Raw genomic sequence first — 6,939 nt, 5'->3', positions numbered from 1 at the left:
CCCCTCCAGCATTACGCTAACGGAAGAGCTAGAATAGATTGTAAACTGTTTATGCTCACCTAGTTAAACACGACTCTGTGCCAACAGGGAAGTAAGCTAGCTAATGTCTTCATGTAACCATTGATTTGGTGGTCCCATCAAATACTTTACTTTGATTAGCCCCTTTAGTGCTGGAACGAAAATATTTACATTTGTGCAGATAAGACAAAGTCAACATTTAAGATATATTATTTCTAAAAAGCCTTGAAATATGTTCTCTTATTCAGAATCCAAAACTGCACAAGGTGTGTATACATCTTCTATCTAGAATATCCTCTTTAAACCTTTTAACTTAATGGTACTGAACCATAATATTAGTTTTAGTCAGAGTTTCAAGGCATTTGCAACACATTAAGGTCATGCAAGTACAGCCGATTAGAGGAGTTACAAGAGAGTAACAAAAAGGAGGAGAAATATTATAAGGTCAATATTATGTTTGAAAGGAAAGTAGGAGCCAGCCACACCATAGCACCCGCCAATCACCCACATAAACCAGTGTTGGAGAACACAAGCGATTACAGACATGTACACAACAGTTACAAGGTTAGACACTTCCTCACCTGGTTTGTTGAAAGTAAATATTTACACCTCTGTCTACATCGGGGATTTCTTACTCGTGGCTTGCTTTCTCGTGGATTGGGTGCCAATTCAGGCCCACGGATCGGTATTTTGCAGCCTCTGCTTGACATCAAAGTTAAGTGTTACTTGGGCCTAAATGTGGCTGTGCTGTGTCAGGGGAAGTTCTGCCAGGTCTCTGGCAGCAAAAAATAAATAAAAAATAGGAAAGAGAAACCTATACTGTTATGTCTGTCCTAAAAACAGTTCATGTTTTGAACTGCATTTAACAATATTTTTCAAAAGATTTTTTGTACTAAAAAAACAGACTAGGTGTACTTTTGTTCCTATAGTACTCGTAGAAACTTTTTAGAAACCTTACTTTTCCTTGAGAAATTCGTGATGTGGCCCATCCAGGGACATCCCAACCCCAACCCCTTCATTAAATTGAATTTGAGAAACCTGGTCTAAACAATTCAGATCATATAATTTATGAATTGTCCTCACTGCACGATACAGTCGGTTAAACAAAGACATTGCTATTATTGTTGTGAGGTATGGTACGGGTTCAACGCCCCTGATGCCTCTATAAAGATATGCATATCTTGCTCTCTGCGCCGAAACAAAGAAACGAAGAGAGACATAGGTAGACCAGGATCATGTTACATAGACAACTTAAACAGCTGGGGGACCGGGAAAGACAGGGACTGGGGTAATGTGAGTCTTGTGAGAGCTTCCCAGAGGAGAAATGCATGGCAAATTAGGATTGGTGGTTTCTATATATAAATATTTTATGGATGTCCGTCGGGGCGCTTTTGAAAATTTGGCGACCAGCTTCCTCCACTACTTCCGGTCTGCAGCTTTTCTGAGCGTGTCTTTGAGTTCTCAGGCCTGTCCATTCCTTGATGTTGTCCTCCCAACTCTTTTTCGGTCTGCCTCTGCTCCTTTTTCCCAGGTTCATCTTGGCAAGACCGGATGAACGGGTGATGTGTTAAAACCATTGCAGTTTGCGTTTCCTGACCAGAGTGAGAAAGCCAGCTTATGGTCCGATTTCGTTTTTGATCCGTGGTTTGACTTCATCAATATTATTGTGATGTGATCTTTTTATGAGATACCAAGGAATTTTCGGAAGCAACATGCATACAAAAATACTGACATGACCAGGGAACCCATCAGTCTGATCTTTGATCTGATGATGATATTTCTGTTGTTCCAGATTGTTTTCAACTAGGTCATTGCTGCTGAAGTTTGCGCTATTCTGGAGATTATTTCTTTTCTGGTTTTGATCCTTCGTTTATCACTATTGCACCCAGGTATATATGAAGCTTCGTAGGTCTCAAACGTCTTGTTATTGACTTGGATGTCCACTGTGATGTTCTTTTTGCTGTTAGACGTCAGTTTTGTCTTCTCAGCGCTGATTTCCAAGCTGTAGGCTGTGAGGATCTTTTCAAGACGGTCTATTAAGCTGACTAGTTCTTGCTCTTGTCCCGCAAAGCCGTCTATGTCGTCTGCAAAATGTAAGTTATTAAACGTTCTGTCCCCAATACTGACTGTTACTTCGTGATCTGCGAGTGTATCTGTCCTGATCCTCTACAAGAAAATGTTGAAAAGAGTGGGTGACAGCAGACAACCCTGGGGTACTCTCACTGTAGTTTGGAACCATTCCCCAATGTAGCTGTTGAAAAAGACTGCGCTCGTACCTTTGTTGTATAGCTTTAAATGAGAGAGTGAGAGAGGAGAGAGAGAGAGAGAGAGAGAGAGAGAGAGAGAGAGAAGAGAGAGAAAAGAGAGAGAGAGAGAGAGAGAGAGAAAAAGGGAGCGAGAGAAAGAGAGAGATTAAGAGAAAGAGAGAGACAGAGACAGAGAGAGAGACAGAGAGACACAGAGGGAGAGAGTGGTAGCTGAGTAAAAATGACACTGAGAGTTGATGTACCGTAGGTTACAGAGAGAAACAGACAAAGGTGGAAAATATAATAAAGATTGTTGGAATAGGTGAGATAGATAGATAGATAGATAGATAGATAGATAGATAGATAGATAGATAGATAGATAGATAGATAGATACATAGATAGATACATAGATAGATAAGAAGGCAGGCAGGTAGGCAGAGAGAGAGAGACAGACAGACAGACAGTAAAACATACAGACACACAGACAGAAACACAGATAGAAAGACGTTGCTAAATCAATCAACTCTGCCACCTACATTTGAACATCTTAGATGTCAGATGATCCAATTTTGTAAAAGCACCCTTCCCAAAAATACCCCGAACTTTAAATCCTCACATCGTTAGAGACACTTCTGAGATCCTGCTCTGTTAACTTAATCTCTTGAGAGGATCTGTTGACATTACATAATCCATATGACAAATGTATGTCTCTCTCACTCTCTCTCTCTCTCTCTCTCTCTCTCTCTCTCTCTCTCTCTCTCTCTCTCTCCCTCTCTCTCTCTCTCCTTGCAGCTGAAATCTGAACCTTCTTAAAAATAGACCAAAGAGATATTGCATAATGACTATGATATTATTGATTTCTTCCAACATCTCACCGGTAGCATTCTTTGCTATTTCCATCGCGTCTCTTTCGAAGCTCTTACCTTCCAAGCTGTAGCTTTGATTTCAAATTGTATCCTTCATCTGATCTCGTCTAATCGAATTTGTCTGTAATACTGCATGTAACAATAGGTTTGGTACTTCCATACAGTCTGTCTGTTTTGATCCTTTTACGATTATGCTGTCTCTTTACTGCCGTCTACAGTTACACACACAATGAAAGACGTGCACGGATCTGCCCAGTCAATATGTTACTTGATATGTCTTTTTGTTTGTTTTGTATAAAGTTGTTGACTTTGCTTATTACGTTTTCTTTATGTTACAATAAGACTGGAATATGAAAAGATGTGACGAAACATTTAATCAGCTACTTCTTCAATTCTGCGACCTACATTTCAAACAAATATTTTATTACAATAATTAGATGGCAGTTGGGTCTACCACCTCATATGATATTTTTGTTTTGTATAAAGCTGTTATTAACTTTGCTTACTACGCTTTCTTTAGGTTGCAATACGAACGGATTATGGAAAGATTTCAGCTTCTATCTCAATTCTACGACCTACATTTAAAAAACATATATTACACGAGATTAGATGTGTCTTCCATCTCAATATGTAACATGATATATTTGTTTTGTATAAAGTTGTTGACTTCGCTAATTATTACGTCTTCTTTTCGTGTAAATGAGAATAGGATATAAACAAAATAATGTGGCTGTACCAATCAGTTTCTCCCTAAATTCTGCGACCTACATTAAGAAATATTAGATTTCACAAAGGTCTACCATTCAAGGTATTAAATAATGTGGTTATTTTATATAACAATGTTTACGTTTCATTTCTTTTTTAACCTAATGTTGCTATGAGTTTGAATTCAGAGGGAGAGGGAGCCAGGGGAAAAGAGAGAGAGAGAGAGAGAGAGAGAGAGAGAGAGAGAGAGAGAGAGAGAGAGAGAGAGAGAGAGAGAGAGAGAGATGGGAAATATAATGTTGATAACTAAAAGATAAAGTCTGTCTCCCCTATTTGTGTGGAGTGTGGTTGCTGTTTGTTAGTTATATAATTTATGTAAGTGTGTTTGTGTGTGTGCATACGATGTGTGAGTGTGTGCGTGCGTGCGTGTATATGTGAGGTAGGAAGTGGGGGGAGGGGACATTAGATTTTACTAGATTAACAATTTAACACCAAGGTATGACTTCTATCGTTTCCAACATATTGCCATCCTGCGACAATTCATAATCTAAGAGGCAGATATAATAACATAAAGTGGAAAATATCCTACTGGGCTACAGCTTTGTTTCAGATTCACGAATCACGAGAAATTGATTTAGAAAATTGAAAATTCGAAGCAATCTTGAAGTTATTTTTTGTATATTCCCTCGGGGATCGCAATGTGACATACTACATCAGACCGCATTGTTGTCTCTGTCTTGTGATGCTGTGTCAAATTCCGCTATCATGTTTTGACACAGAAGAGTTTGGTCACACGAATGGCTGGCTGTGATTGTACTAAAGATTTCAGTTAGATGTTATACCTGCAGACGTATTTATCCATTTCGTTAAAATTTCTTTGTGGTCTTTTTCCACTGATTGTCAACCAGGGTGATGTCAATTTTATGAATGGTTGGGTCGACCGAGGTAATGACAGGTGGTATTTTTTTGCCCCGCTTTAAAGTAATTGTACATGAAGGTGGGCGGTACGAAAATTATATTAAATTAACCTTATAATTGTGGCAAAAGTGGACTGGCTAGACAAAAAAGTTTGCAAGCGCTAGATTAATCTTATATCATTGCCCGTGTCTTTAATACAAACGTTGCAGTTACCGTGAGGTGTTGTGAAATGATTAAGCTTTCTACCGTTGCTTGTAAGAGGCATGGGTTCGATTCTTGCTTTGGAACGTCTGATATATCGAGTAACTCTGTTTTTCTGTTGGAATGTTGTGTTCGACTTATCCCGATTTACCAATGACCAAGAACACCGAAAGCCAAAGCTCTTTCGTAATGATCAGACTTTTCGTAAATGGCGTGGTTAACGTTTACAAATTTCGAACAGATCGCACTTTATTTTTTTGGGTAACATTTATCGGTCCTCTACATCGCTCCCCGACATCGATCCCATCCTTTTATAAATAAATACATATTATATAAGATGAATGAATGAATGAATGAATGAATGAATAAATGAATGAATGAATGAATGAATGAATGAATGAATGAATGAATAAATCGACCTAAAAGTAAATGAAAATAGAGGCACTACGCGGAAAGTATTATTCCGGGTAGGTTCACCATGTCGAAATAATTCTTTAAAAAGTGTCTTATGGGTGATGGAAAAATCTTGGCTGTTGTTTATTAGATATTGATTTGAAATAAAAATCATCTTAAATAGTTTATTAAAATCGTGGCAGGGGACCTAGATCTAAGGAATTGCGGTTCTTATTAAGTTTTCAATTGCTTTCAAAGACCTCACAGGGAAAATCAATCACAGTCATCAATTCAGAAAAAGTTAACTTTGGGTAAATTGGTAGATAACCTTTTATTGAAGAGTGCACCCTAGCAAACACTGTCAAAGTGCAATGTGTTTTCAGCTCTGTAATTTGAACTGGTCCAACTCTATAATTAAACTCTGATTAGATCTCTTTTCGGTTAAGATCAGTTTGAGGTTTCCACTTGGAATTTACTTGCCTACAACGCTAACCGGGGCTTCCCAATGTGCCTTGTGAAGAATGAATTGTAGAGAATATTTCGTTGGCTCATGTTTTATCATTCTTGCTGGCTGCACTTATCACTCTTAAGATGACAATTAACAAATATAATTATAATTATAATCATAATCACAATCATATTTATAATCAAGATTATACTCATAAACATACCATACTTATACTCTAACGCATAATCATACTCATAATCAGAATCAGAATCAGAATCAGAATCAGAATCAGAATCAGAATCAGAATCAGAATCATTATCAGAATCATACACAGAGTCATAGTCATACGCATTATCAAAGTCATAATTATTATCATTATCATAATCATAAACATAGTCATAATAGTACCCATGATGAAGGTTACTCCTATAATACCGGTACTGCCTTCTCTCTGGTAGCGCTAAGCGTCTCACAATGAAATGATATAATTTTAATTAACGTTTCAAGCATAATCATTCAACGTACAACAATCTTTCATAAACGCACACCCGAAATTTCTGTCTCGTAATCATCATTACTTATCCACCTCGATGAATTTAGATACAAAATGCAGTTACATTGTGACTGGTGGAGAGAAGTGAGACGAAAATTCATATACGTAAAAAATCTTACGTCTTTGGAATGGCCCTTCCAAATTTCAAATAGCGGAACATCGTGTATTTTATATATAATAATTATTATAAGAAAAATTTAGGTGGCTCTAGCGTCAGTACAAAAGTACGTATCGATTGTTGTTGTTGTTGTTGTTGTTTAGTTTTTGTTGTTTTTCTTTTAACGAACGTGAGGTGTGAAACTCTACGTTTTCAAAGAGACGTAACATGTACGTTTCCTTCTTGTCATTGATCCGACACCAGGTGTGACCCAGTGGTTTATTTTCCTCCAGCATTCGTCTGTTGTCACAGATGTGCACTGTTTACCCAGACAGCTTCATATTTACGAACCAATTAAGCATTCAACCCATTCAGAAGCTATTATCTTTTTTGTTTTCGTTTTTGTTCCGTTTTTTTTTTTTTTTGGTTTTTTTTTATTTTTAAGAAGACAATGGATCCACCATACAGACGTGTCTGTCATAAAACAACCCCC

This window comes from Aplysia californica, unplaced genomic scaffold, assembly GCF_000002075.1.
Source record: "Aplysia californica isolate F4 #8 unplaced genomic scaffold, AplCal3.0 scaffold00220, whole genome shotgun sequence".
Classification (NCBI taxonomy): domain Eukaryota; kingdom Metazoa; phylum Mollusca; class Gastropoda; order Aplysiida; family Aplysiidae; genus Aplysia; species Aplysia californica.
This window is presented reverse-complemented; position numbering follows the sequence as displayed.